We start from the raw sequence: 12,944 nt of genomic DNA on the forward strand, positions 1-12,944 counted from the left end.
TGAGGAAAACAGGACTGGACAAGCTCATTAACGGGACGGTCAAGCGTCGTATACTGGTCGAAGGTGATACCTTTAGAAGACCTTTGGCCGTGGACTTAAACGTTGGGGTGAAGCGGGCCGATGAACTGAGTAGCAGCGGTGACAAGGATCGGTGCTCCCACACATCTTGTTATGGACAGCTGTTTTTGCTTTTCACAAACACACGAGGCTCTGCCAAACTGCAAAGCCTGCCAAAAATAGATTTAACTCGTGGGTGTTCCTCTCCACGGAAGTCTTTAGTAAAAGGCGAAAGACTTGTACGTTATGAAGAGAAACCAGAGTAAGTACGGCCCGCTCCTCGACAGCAGCCCAAGGAGCCCAGTCGTCCCAGCCACAACCTTCACGGTGAGCCTCACTCGCCTCCCGGGCCACACCCATTCCCCTACCCCGCACTGCGCTTCAGGGAGTTTTGGGCGCCGGGATTGCTCGTCTGTCACGTCGTTGCCACTAGACCTTCTGGGGCCTGTACTACGAAGCAGGTTCTACATGCCGGGGACATATTTTCCTTAGCTGGCCTCCCCGAGCCTAACATTGGCCACCCAGATAACCAGTACTAGGAAGCTGCCTATCCACGAGGTCAAACGCGACAAAGAAGACCAGGAAATGCAGCCAAAGTACTACCGTCCCCCTCAGGCGCTGGAGAGGAGCAGGAGACATCAGAAGCGGATCAAAATGTGGAAACGCTTCACGATTTTGCGTGTCATCCTTTCGCAGGGGCCATGCTAATCTTCTCTGTATCGAATCCAATTTTTCATACGTGCTGCCGTAGCAAGCACACAAGTCCTCAGGCGCTGCTTCCCTTTTACTACCCCGTGGGCAGAATGGCCCCTTGACCGCGGTGCAGTCTGGAGGACAGTGGGCGGCACCATTAAGCACGACAAGCGCGAGGGATGGGGCCTTTCTGTCGTTGACATCGCTGTGTTTTCAGTTGCTATCAACTGCCTGCTACTTCTTCGCGCATGCTTGTGAAAATCACAAAGTGGGTTAAGGCCAGAAATGGCCTCATGCCAAATGAGGGGGCCACGCACAAGTTGTCTGTCACGCAGGAGGCTTCATTTGTTCCCCAAAGCTAAGCATCCACTCCTATGACGCATGACAGGACGGCTCTGAGCATCTGCCTGTGGCGTGTGTCCGACCTTGGTTGTCGCCCTTCTCTGAAAGCCAGCAGGGGGTGCCGGACTAGATGGCCCATTGGGTCAAAGTCTTACTCGAGGCCCTTTTTCGGGTAAGGCCGAGCCGACGACATTCTTGAGAATGTCGCGTTCGGTATGCACAATATATTTTCTACATGTAACCGGCAAGAAACTTTGTCAGAGAGCAGGAACCTGTGATTGACATACCCCGCCGCAATGCTGAGGATTGGTTTTCAGACGCGGGCTACCAGACAACAAAAGTAGGCAGGTGGCCGCAGACACTCCAGTGAGGACAAACGCAGGGAAAATGCTGTGCAGATTCGACGTGTATTTCGCAGCTATTTGCAACACGGCAACGTTCCCTCTCTGTCATGTTTGTCTGCTAATCAAATCAGAGGTGCAAATCTCACTCTGTGTCACTCTACATTGCACGCCGCACTTTTGCCCCAGTTGTCATGGCTGATATGCAGCCATCTGAGACGGGCAGACTGAGGAGGCTGCTGCATTTCTTCTGAGTAATTGGCATTCCACAAAGCAGAGAGAAGGGTGCACCGTTCCCAGCGGCACTGCAATGCCGGGTCGATGCGTGGAGTGAACGGAGCAAGCCCCTTTTTCAACTCCAAGTGCAAAAAATCCTTTTAATATGTTGTCCCCTTATAGAGGACGTATCAGATATTAAACTGATAAGAACAGATACTACACTTGATCTTAGCCAAAAGGCCGAGAAGCGATGAACCCTTGCTGTTTGCTGCCCCGCCCCACCTCCTGCACAGTTCTGGCTCGTCGTGGTGCAGTCGTTTCAAACGACCGCAAGAACGACTGCCGCTTGGCAGCTCCGCCCAGGAGCTCCTTGGTAAGTAGGTAAGTAAGTAAGTAAGTAAGTAAGTAAATAAGTAAGTAAGTGAGCTTTTGTTCATACAGCACTTTTTAAAACACACAGTCACAACGTGCTTTACAGACACATACACGTGCAAAATCGAAACAGATGGATTAATAAAACAGACAAACACGACACAGAGAGAAATCAACCAAAATGAAATAAAACAGGACACGGGAAGAAGAAGGGAGGTATGCAGAAAGGCTTGCGGACGTCAATGGCCTTTGAGGCGTCTTTGAGGGAGGGACGCCCCACAACAGGGTTAATGTGGGACCTACGGCTAGTTCTGGTTAGAAGTCTAGCTGCTGTATTTTGGATTAACTGTAAACGTTTTAAAGAAGACTGACCGAGGCAGGTGTAGAGGGAGTTACAGTAGCCTAAACGGGAGAAAATGAACGCGTGGATTCATTGTTCGAGAACAACGGGGGACAATATAGGTCTTATTTTTGCAATATTTCTTAACTGAGGAAAACAGGACTGGACAAGCTCATTAACGGGACGGTCAAGCGTCGTATACTGGTCGAAGGTGATACCTTTAGAAGACCTTTGGCCGTGGACTTAAACGTTGGGGTGAAGCGGGCCGATGAACTGAGTAGCAGCGGTGACAAGGATCGGTGCTCCCACACATCTTGTTATGGACAGCTGTTTTTGCTTTTCACAAACACACGAGGCTCTGCCAAACTGCAAAGCCTGCCAAAAATAGATTTAACTCGTGGGTGTTCCTCTCCACGGAAGTCTTTAGTAAAAGGCGAAAGACTTGTACGTTATGAAGAGAAACCAGAGTAAGTACGGCCCGCTCCTCGACAGCAGCCCAAGGAGCCCAGTCGTCCCAGCCACAACCTTCACGGTGAGCCTCACTCGCCTCCCGGGCCACACCCATTCCCCTACCCCGCACTGCGCTTCAGGGAGTTTTGGGCGCCGGGATTGCTCGTCTGTCACGTCGTTGCCACTAGACCTTCTGGGGCCTGTACTACGAAGCAGGTTCTACATGCCGGGGACATATTTTCCTTAGCTGGCCTCCCCGAGCCTAACATTGGCCACCCAGATAACCAGTACTAGGAAGCTGCCTATCCACGAGGTCAAACGCGACAAAGAAGACCAGGAAATGCAGCCAAAGTACTACCGTCCCCCTCAGGCGCTGGAGAGGAGCAGGAGACATCAGAAGCGGATCAAAATGTGGAAACGCTTCACGATTTTGCGTGTCATCCTTTCGCAGGGGCCATGCTAATCTTCTCTGTATCGAATCCAATTTTTCATACGTGCTGCCGTAGCAAGCACACAAGTCCTCAGGCGCTGCTTCCCTTTTACTACCCCGTGGGCAGAATGGCCCCTTGACCGCGGTGCAGTCTGGAGGACAGTGGGCGGCACCATTAAGCACGACAAGCGCGAGGGATGGGGCCTTTCTGTCGTTGACATCGCTGTGTTTTCAGTTGCTATCAACTGCCTGCTACTTCTTCGCGCATGCTTGTGAAAATCACAAAGTGGGTTAAGGCCAGAAATGGCCTCATGCCAAATGAGGGGGCCACGCACAAGTTGTCTGTCACGCAGGAGGCTTCATTTGTTCCCCAAAGCTAAGCATCCACTCCTATGACGCATGACAGGACGGCTCTGAGCATCTGCCTGTGGCGTGTGTCCGACCTTGGTTGTCGCCCTTCTCTGAAAGCCAGCAGGGGGTGCCGGACTAGATGGCCCATTGGGTCAAAGTCTTACTCGAGGCCCTTTTTCGGGTAAGGCCGAGCCGACGACATTCTTGAGAATGTCGCGTTCGGTATGCACAATATATTTTCTACATGTAACCGGCAAGAAACTTTGTCAGAGAGCAGGAACCTGTGATTGACATACCCCGCCGCAATGCTGAGGATTGGTTTTCAGACGCGGGCTACCAGACAACAAAAGTAGGCAGGTGGCCGCAGACACTCCAGTGAGGACAAACGCAGGGAAAATGCTGTGCAGATTCGACGTGTATTTCGCAGCTATTTGCAACACGGCAACGTTCCCTCTCTGTCATGTTTGTCTGCTAATCAAATCAGAGGTGCAAATCTCACTCTGTGTCACTCTACATTGCACGCCGCACTTTTGCCCCAGTTGTCATGGCTGATATGCAGCCATCTGAGACGGGCAGACTGAGGAGGCTGCTGCATTTCTTCTGAGTAATTGGCATTCCACAAAGCAGAGAGAAGGGTGCACCGTTCCCAGCGGCACTGCAATGCCGGGTCGATGCGTGGAGTGAACGGAGCAAGCCCCTTTTTCAACTCCAAGTGCAAAAAATCCTTTTAATATGTTGTCCCCTTATAGAGGACGTATCAGATATTAAACTGATAAGAACAGATACTACACTTGATCTTAGCCAAAAGGCCGAGAAGCGATGAACCCTTGCTGTTTGCTGCCCCGCCCCACCTCCTGCACAGTTCTGGCTCGTCGTGGTGCAGTCGTTTCAAACGACCGCAAGAACGACTGCCGCTTGGCAGCTCCGCCCAGGAGCTCCTTGGTAAGTAGGTAAGTAAGTAAGTAAGTAAGTAAGTAAATAAGTAAGTAAGTGAGCTTTTGTTCATACAGCACTTTTTAAAACACACAGTCACAACGTGCTTTACAGACACATACACGTGCAAAATCGAAACAGATGGATTAATAAAACAGACAAACACGACACAGAGAGAAATCAACCAAAATGAAATAAAACAGGACACGGGAAGAAGAAGGGAGGTATGCAGAAAGGCTTGCGGACGTCAATGGCCTTTGAGGCGTCTTTGAGGGAGGGACGCCCCACAACAGGGTTAATGTGGGACCTACGGCTAGTTCTGGTTAGAAGTCTAGCTGCTGTATTTTGGATTAACTGTAAACGTTTTAAAGAAGACTGACCGAGGCAGGTGTAGAGGGAGTTACAGTAGCCTAAACGGGAGAAAATGAACGCGTGGATTCATTGTTCGAGAACAACGGGGGACAATATAGGTCTTATTTTTGCAATATTTCTTAACTGAGGAAAACAGGACTGGACAAGCTCATTAACGGGACGGTCAAGCGTCGTATACTGGTCGAAGGTGATACCTTTAGAAGACCTTTGGCCGTGGACTTAAACGTTGGGGTGAAGCGGGCCGATGAACTGAGTAGCAGCGGTGACAAGGATCGGTGCTCCCACACATCTTGTTATGGACAGCTGTTTTTGCTTTTCACAAACACACGAGGCTCTGCCAAACTGCAAAGCCTGCCAAAAATAGATTTAACTCGTGGGTGTTCCTCTCCACGGAAGTCTTTAGTAAAAGGCGAAAGACTTGTATGTTATGAAGAGAAACCAGAGTAAGTACGGCCCGCTCCTCGACAGCAGCCCAAGGAGCCCAGTCGTCCCAGCCACAACCTTCACGGTGAGCCTCACTCGCCTCCCGGGCCACACCCATTCCCCTACCCCGCACTGCGCTTCAGGGAGTTTTGGGCGCCGGGATTGCTCGTCTGTCACGTCGTTGCCACTAGACCTTCTGGGGCCTGTACTACGAAGCAGGTTCTACATGCCGGGGACATATTTTCCTTAGCTGGCCTCCCCGAGCCTAACATTGGCCACCCAGATAACCAGTACTAGGAAGCTGCCTATCCACGAGGTCAAACGCGACAAAGAAGACCAGGAAATGCAGCCAAAGTACTACCGTCCCCCTCAGGCGCTGGAGAGGAGCAGGAGACATCAGAAGCGGATCAAAATGTGGAAACGCTTCACGATTTTGCGTGTCATCCTTTCGCAGGGGCCATGCTAATCTTCTCTGTATCGAATCCAATTTTTCATACGTGCTGCCGTAGCAAGCACACAAGTCCTCAGGCGCTGCTTCCCTTTTACTACCCCGTGGGCAGAATGGCCCCTTGACCGCGGTGCAGTCTGGAGGACAGTGGGCGGCACCATTAAGCACGACAAGCGCGAGGGATGGGGCCTTTCTGTCGTTGACATCGCTGTGTTTTCAGTTGCTATCAACTGCCTGCTACTTCTTCGCGCATGCTTGTGAAAATCACAAAGTGGGTTAAGGCCAGAAATGGCCTCATGCCAAATGAGGGGGCCACGCACAAGTTGTCTGTCACGCAGGAGGCTTCATTTGTTCCCCAAAGCTAAGCATCCACTCCTATGACGCATGACAGGACGGCTCTGAGCATCTGCCTGTGGCGTGTGTCCGACCTTGGTTGTCGCCCTTCTCTGAAAGCCAGCAGGGGGTGCCGGACTAGATGGCCCATTGGGTCAAAGTCTTACTCGAGGCCCTTTTTCGGGTAAGGCCGAGCCGACGACATTCTTGAGAATGTCGCGTTCGGTATGCACAATATATTTTCTACATGTAACCGGCAAGAAACTTTGTCAGAGAGCAGGAACCTGTGATTGACATACCCCGCCGCAATGCTGAGGATTGGTTTTCAGACGCGGGCTACCAGACAACAAAAGTAGGCAGGTGGCCGCAGACACTCCAGTGAGGACAAACGCAGGGAAAATGCTGTGCAGATTCGACGTGTATTTCGCAGCTATTTGCAACACGGCAACGTTCCCTCTCTGTCATGTTTGTCTGCTAATCAAATCAGAGGTGCAAATCTCACTCTGTGTCACTCTACATTGCACGCCGCACTTTTGCCCCAGTTGTCATGGCTGATATGCAGCCATCTGAGACGGGCAGACTGAGGAGGCTGCTGCGTTTCTTCTGAGTAATTGGCATTCCACAAAGCAGAGAGAAGGGTGCACCGTTCCCAGCGGCACTGCAATGCCGGGTCGATGCGTGGAGTGAACGGAGCAAGCCCCTTTTTCAACTCCAAGTGCAAAAAATCCTTTTAATATGTTGTCCCCTTATAGAGGACGTATCAGATATTAAACTGATAAGAACAGATACTACACTTGATCTTAGCCAAAAGGCCGAGAAGCGATGAACCCTTGCTGTTTGCTGCCCCGCCCCACCTCCTGCACAGTTCTGGCTCGTCGTGGTGCAGTCGTTTCAAACGACCGCAAGAACGACTGCCGCTTGGCAGCTCCGCCCAGGAGCTCCTTGGTAAGTAGGTAAGTAAGTAAGTAAGTAAGTAAGTAAATAAGTAAGTAAGTGAGCTTTTGTTCATACAGCACTTTTTAAAACACACAGTCACAACGTGCTTTACAGACACATACACGTGCAAAATCGAAACAGATGGATTAATAAAACAGACAAACACGACACAGAGAGAAATCAACCAAAATGAAATAAAACAGGACACGGGAAGAAGAAGGGAGGTATGCAGAAAGGCTTGCGGACGTCAATGGCCTTTGAGGCGTCTTTGAGGGAGGGACGCCCCACAACAGGGTTAATGTGGGACCTACGGCTAGTTCTGGTTAGAAGTCTAGCTGCTGTATTTTGGATTAACTGTAAACGTTTTAAAGAAGACTGACCGAGGCAGGTGTAGAGGGAGTTACAGTAGCCTAAACGGGAGAAAATGAACGCGTGGATTCATTGTTCGAGAACAACGGGGGACAATATAGGTCTTATTTTTGCAATATTTCTTAACTGAGGAAAACAGGACTGGACAAGCTCATTAACGGGACGGTCAAGCGTCGTATACTGGTCGAAGGTGATACCTTTAGAAGACCTTTGGCCGTGGACTTAAACGTTGGGGTGAAGCGGGCCGATGAACTGAGTAGCAGCGGTGACAAGGATCGGTGCTCCCACACATCTTGTTATGGACAGCTGTTTTTGCTTTTCACAAACACACGAGGCTCTGCCAAACTGCAAAGCCTGCCAAAAATAGATTTAACTCGTGGGTGTTCCTCTCCACGGAAGTCTTTAGTAAAAGGCGAAAGACTTGTACGTTATGAAGAGAAACCAGAGTAAGTACGGCCCGCTCCTCGACAGCAGCCCAAGGAGCCCAGTCGTCCCAGCCACAAACTTCACGGTGAGCCTCACTCGCCTCCCGGGCCACACCCATTCCCCTACCCCGCACTGCGCTTCAGGGAGTTTTGGGCGCCGGGATTGCTCGTCTGTCACGTCGTTGCCACTAGACCTTCTGGGGCCTGTACTACGAAGCAGGTTCTACATGCCGGGGACATATTTTCCTTAGCTGGCCTCCCCGAGCCTAACATTGGCCACCCAGATAACCAGTACTAGGAAGCTGCCTATCCACGAGGTCAAACGCGACAAAGAAGACCAGGAAATGCAGCCAAAGTACTACCGTCCCCCTCAGGCGCTGGAGAGGAGCAGGAGACATCAGAAGCGGATCAAAATGTGGAAACGCTTCACGATTTTGCGTGTCATCCTTTTGCAGGGGCCATGCTAATCTTCTCTGTATCGAATCCAATTTTTCATACGTGCTGCCGTAGCAAGCACACAAGTCCTCAGGCGCTGCTTCCCTTTTACTACCCCGTGGGCAGAATGGCCCCTTGACCGCGGTGCAGTCTGGAGGACAGTGGGCGGCACCATTAAGCACGACAAGCGCGAGGGATGGGGCCTTTCTGTCGTTGACATCGCTGTGTTTTCAGTTGCTATCAACTGCCTGCTACTTCTTCGCGCATGCTTGTGAAAATCACAAAGTGGGTTAAGGCCAGAAATGGCCTCATGCCAAATGAGGGGGCCACGCACAAGTTGTCTGTCACGCAGGAGGCTTCATTTGTTCCCAAAAGCTAAGCATCCACTCCTATGACGCATGACAGGACGGCTCTGAGCATCTGCCTGTGGCGTGTGTCCGACCTTGGTTGTCGCCCTTCTCTGAAAGCCAGCAGGGGGTGCCGGACTAGATGGCCCATTGGGTCAAAGTCTTACTCGAGGCCCTTTTTCGGGTAAGGCCGAGCCGACGACATTCTTGAGAATGTCGCGTTCGGTATGCACAATATATTTTCTACATGTAACCGGCAAGAAACTTTGTCAGAGAGCAGGAACCTGTGATTGACATACCCCGCCGCAATGCTGAGGATTGGTTTTCAGACGCGGGCTACCAGACAACAAAAGTAGGCAGGTGGCCGCAGACACTCCAGTGAGGACAAACGCAGGGAAAATGCTGTGCAGATTCGACGTGTATTTCGCAGCTATTTGCAACACGGCAACGTTCCCTCTCTGTCATGTTTGTTTGCTAATCAAATCAGAGGTGCAAATCTCACTCTGTGTCACTCTACATTGCACGCCGCACTTTTGCCCCAGTTGTCATGGCTGATATGCAGCCATCTGAGACGGGCAGACTGAGGAGGCTGCTGCGTTTCTTCTGAGTAATTGGCATTCCACAAAGCAGAGAGAAGGGTGCACCGTTCCCAGCGGCACTGCAATGCCGGGACGATGCGTGGAGTGAACGGAGCAAGCCCCTTTTTCAACTCCAAGTGCAAAAAATCCTTTTAATATGTTGTCCCCTTATAGAGGACGTATCAGATATTAAACTGATAAGAACAGATACTACACTTGATCTTAGCCAAAAGGCCGAGAAGCGATGAACCCTTGCTGTTTGCTGCCCCGCCCCACCTCCTGCACAGTTCTGGCTCGTCGTGGTGCAGTCGTTTCAAACGACCGCAAGAACGACTGCCGCTTGGCAGCTCCGCCCAGGAGCTCCTTGGTAAGTAGGTAAGTAAGTAAGTAAGTAAGTAAGTAAATAAGTAAGTAAGTGAGCTTTTGTTCATACAGCACTTTTTAAAACACACAGTCACAACGTGCTTTACAGACACATACACGTGCAAAATCGAAACAGATGGATTAATAAAACAGACAAACACGACACAGAGAGAAATCAACCAAAATGAAATAAAACAGGACACGGGAAGAAGAAGGGAGGTATGCAGAAAGGCTTGCGGACGTCAATGGCCTTTGAGGCGTCTTTGAGGGAGGGACGCCCCACAACAGGGTTAATGTGGGACCTACGGCTAGTTCTGGTTAGAAGTCTAGCTGCTGTATTTTGGATTAACTGTAAACGTTTTAAAGAAGACTGACCGAGGCAGGTGTAGAGGGAGTTACAGTAGCCTAAACGGGAGAAAATGAACGCGTGGATTCATTGTTCGAGAACAACGGGGGACAATATAGGTCTTATTTTTGCAATATTTCTTAACTGAGGAAAACAGGACTGGACAAGCTCATTAACGGGACGGTCAAGCGTCGTATACTGGTCGAAGGTGATACCTTTAGAAGACCTTTGGCCGTGGACTTAAACGTTGGGGTGAAGCGGGCCGATGAACTGAGTAGCAGCGGTGACAAGGATCGGTGCTCCCACACATCTTGTTATGGACAGCTGTTTTTGCTTTTCACAAACACACGAGGCTCTGCCAAACTGCAAAGCCTGCCAAAAATAGATTTAACTCGTGGGTGTTCCTCTCCACGGAAGTCTTTAGTAAAAGGCGAAAGACTTGTACGTTATGAAGAGAAACCAGAGTAAGTACGGCCCGCTCCTCGACAGCAGCCCAAGGAGCCCAGTCGTCCCAGCCACAACCTTCACGGTGAGCCTCACTCGCCTCCCGGGCCACACCCATTCCCCTACCCCGCACTGCGCTTCAGGGAGTTTTGGGCGCCGGGATTGCTCGTCTGTCACGTCGTTGCCACTAGACCTTCTGGGGCCTGTACTACGAAGCAGGTTCTACATGCCGGGGACATATTTTCCTTAGCTGGCCTCCCCGAGCCTAACATTGGCCACCCAGATAACCAGTACTAGGAAGCTGCCTATCCACGAGGTCAAACGCGACAAAGAAGACCAGGAAATGCAGCCAAAGTACTACCGTCCCCCTCAGGCGCTGGAGAGGAGCAGGAGACATCAGAAGCGGATCAAAATGTGGAAACGCTTCACGATTTTGCGTGTCATCCTTTCGCAGGGGCCATGCTAATCTTCTCTGTATCGAATCCAATTTTTCATACGTGCTGCCGTAGCAAGCACACAAGTCCTCAGGCGCTGCTTCCCTTTTACTACCCCGTGGGCAGAATGGCCCCTTGACCGCGGTGCAGTCTGGAGGACAGTGGGCGGCACCATTAAGCACGACAAGCGCGAGGGATGGGGCCTTTCTGTCGTTGACATCGCTGTGTTTTCAGTTGCTATCAACTGCCTGCTACTTCTTCGCGCATGCTTGTGAAAATCACAAAGTGGGTTAAGGCCAGAAATGGCCTCATGCCAAATGAGGGGGCCACGCACAAGTTGTCTGTCACGCAGGAGGCTTCATTTGTTCCCCAAAGCTAAGCATCCACTCCTATGACGCATGACAGGACGGCTCTGAGCATCTGCCTGTGGCGTGTGTCCGACCTTGGTTGTCGCCCTTCTCTGAAAGCCAGCAGGGGGTGCCGGACTAGATGGCCCATTGGGTCAAAGTCTTACTCGAGGCCCTTTTTCGGGTAAGGCCGAGCCGACGACATTCTTGAGAATGTCGCGTTCGGTATGCACAATATATTTTCTACATGTAACCGGCAAGAAACTTTGTCAGAGAGCAGGAACCTGTGATTGACATACCCCGCCGCAATGCTGAGGATTGGTTTTCAGACGCGGGCTACCAGACAACAAAAGTAGGCAGGTGGCCGCAGACACTCCAGTGAGGACAAACGCAGGGAAAATGCTGTGCAGATTCGACGTGTATTTCGCAGCTATTTGCAACACGGCAACGTTCCCTCTCTGTCATGTTTGTCTGCTAATCAAATCAGAGGTGCAAATCTCACTCTGTGTCACTCTACATTGCACGCCGCACTTTTGCCCCAGTTGTCATGGCTGATATGCAGCCATCTGAGACGGGCAGACTGAGGAGGCTGCTGCATTTCTTCTGAGTAATTGGCATTCCACAAAGCAGAGAGAAGGGTGCACCGTTCCCAGCGGCACTGCAATGCCGGGTCGATGCGTGGAGTGAACGGAGCAAGCCCCTTTTTCAACTCCAAGTGCAAAAAATCCTTTTAATATGTTGTCCCCTTATAGAGGACGTATCAGATATTAAACTGATAAGAACAGATACTACACTTGATCTTAGCCAAAAGGCCGAGAAGCGATGAACCCTTGCTGTTTGCTGCCCCGCCCCACCTCCTGCACAGTTCTGGCTCGTCGTGGTGCAGTCGTTTCAAACGACCGCAAGAACGACTGCCGCTTGGCAGCTCCGCCCAGGAGCTCCTTGGTAAGTAGGTAAGTAAGTAAGTAAGTAAGTAAGTAAGTAAATAAGTAAGTAAGTGAGCTTTTGTTCATATAGCACTTTTTAAAACACACAGTCACAACGTGCTTTACAGACACATACACGTGCAAAATCGAAACAGATGGATTAATAAAACAGACAAACACGACACAGAGAGAAATCAACCAAAATGAAATAAAACAGGACACGGGAAGAAGAAGGGAGGTATGCAGAAAGGCTTGCGGACGTCAATGGCCTTTGAGGCGTCTTTGAGGGAGGGACGCCCCACAACAGGGTTAATGTGGGACCTACGGCTAGTTCTGGTTAGAAGTCTAGCTGCTGTATTTTGGATTAACTGTAAACGTTTTAAAGAAGACTGACCGAGGCAGGTGTAGAGGGAGTTACAGTAGCCTAAACGGGAGAAAATGAACGCGTGGATTCATTGTTCGAGAACAACGGGGGACAATATAGGTCTTATTTTTGCAATATTTCTTAACTGAGGAAAACAGGACTGGACAAGCTCATTAACGGGACGGTCAAGCGTCGTATACTGGTCGAAGGTGATACCTTTAGAAGACCTTTGGCCGTGGACTTAAACGTTGGGGTGAAGCGGGCCGATGAACTGAGTAGCAGCGGTGACAAGGATCGGTGCTCCCACACATCTTGTTATGGACAGCTGTTTTTGCTTTTCACAAACACACGAGGCTCTGCCAAACTGCAAAGCCTGCCAAAAATAGATTTAACTCGTGGGTGTTCCTCTCCACGGAAGTCTTTAGTAAAAGGCGAAAGACTTGTACGTTATGAAGAGAAACCAGAGTAAGTACGGCCCGCTCCTCGACAGCAGCCCAAGGAGCCCAGTCGTCCCAGCCACAACCTT

General features: G+C 50.6%; 1 protein-coding gene and 16 non-coding genes across 20 annotated transcripts in view; 1 reads left to right on the forward strand and 16 right to left on the reverse strand.

The window, feature by feature from the left end:
- The window catches only part of LOC121902118, a 61,206-nt gene that overhangs the window by 10,686 nt on the left and 37,576 nt on the right, over positions 1-12,944 (forward strand). The gene's annotated exons all lie outside the window — the stretch shown is intronic.
- On the reverse strand, positions 208-323 carry LOC121902903. Its single transcript, XR_006097871.1, has one exon. It is a non-coding gene; the product is annotated as a U5 spliceosomal RNA (small nuclear RNA).
- On the reverse strand, positions 709-815 carry LOC121903000. The gene has a single exon (XR_006097961.1). It is a non-coding gene; the product is annotated as a U6 spliceosomal RNA (small nuclear RNA).
- LOC121902662 lies at positions 1,714-1,904 on the reverse strand. The gene has a single exon (XR_006097653.1). It is a non-coding gene; the product is annotated as a U2 spliceosomal RNA (small nuclear RNA).
- LOC121902904 lies at positions 2,720-2,835 on the reverse strand. The gene has a single exon (XR_006097872.1). It is a non-coding gene; the product is annotated as a U5 spliceosomal RNA (small nuclear RNA).
- On the reverse strand, positions 3,221-3,327 carry LOC121903002. Its single transcript, XR_006097963.1, has one exon. It is a non-coding gene; the product is annotated as a U6 spliceosomal RNA (small nuclear RNA).
- On the reverse strand, positions 4,226-4,416 carry LOC121902663. The gene has a single exon (XR_006097654.1). It is a non-coding gene; the product is annotated as a U2 spliceosomal RNA (small nuclear RNA).
- LOC121902936 lies at positions 5,232-5,347 on the reverse strand. The gene has a single exon (XR_006097903.1). It is a non-coding gene; the product is annotated as a U5 spliceosomal RNA (small nuclear RNA).
- LOC121903003 lies at positions 5,733-5,839 on the reverse strand. The gene has a single exon (XR_006097964.1). It is a non-coding gene; the product is annotated as a U6 spliceosomal RNA (small nuclear RNA).
- LOC121902664 lies at positions 6,738-6,928 on the reverse strand. The gene has a single exon (XR_006097655.1). It is a non-coding gene; the product is annotated as a U2 spliceosomal RNA (small nuclear RNA).
- LOC121902905 lies at positions 7,744-7,859 on the reverse strand. The gene has a single exon (XR_006097873.1). It is a non-coding gene; the product is annotated as a U5 spliceosomal RNA (small nuclear RNA).
- Positions 8,245-8,351, reverse strand: LOC121902949. The gene has a single exon (XR_006097914.1). It is a non-coding gene; the product is annotated as a U6 spliceosomal RNA (small nuclear RNA).
- Positions 9,250-9,440, reverse strand: LOC121902688. Its single transcript, XR_006097678.1, has one exon. It is a non-coding gene; the product is annotated as a U2 spliceosomal RNA (small nuclear RNA).
- On the reverse strand, positions 10,256-10,371 carry LOC121902907. Its single transcript, XR_006097875.1, has one exon. It is a non-coding gene; the product is annotated as a U5 spliceosomal RNA (small nuclear RNA).
- On the reverse strand, positions 10,757-10,863 carry LOC121903004. Its single transcript, XR_006097965.1, has one exon. It is a non-coding gene; the product is annotated as a U6 spliceosomal RNA (small nuclear RNA).
- On the reverse strand, positions 11,762-11,952 carry LOC121902665. Its single transcript, XR_006097656.1, has one exon. It is a non-coding gene; the product is annotated as a U2 spliceosomal RNA (small nuclear RNA).
- LOC121902908 lies at positions 12,772-12,887 on the reverse strand. The gene has a single exon (XR_006097876.1). It is a non-coding gene; the product is annotated as a U5 spliceosomal RNA (small nuclear RNA).

This window comes from Thunnus maccoyii, chromosome 8, assembly GCF_910596095.1.
Source record: "Thunnus maccoyii chromosome 8, fThuMac1.1, whole genome shotgun sequence".
Lineage (NCBI taxonomy): Eukaryota > Metazoa > Chordata > Actinopteri > Scombriformes > Scombridae > Thunnus > Thunnus maccoyii.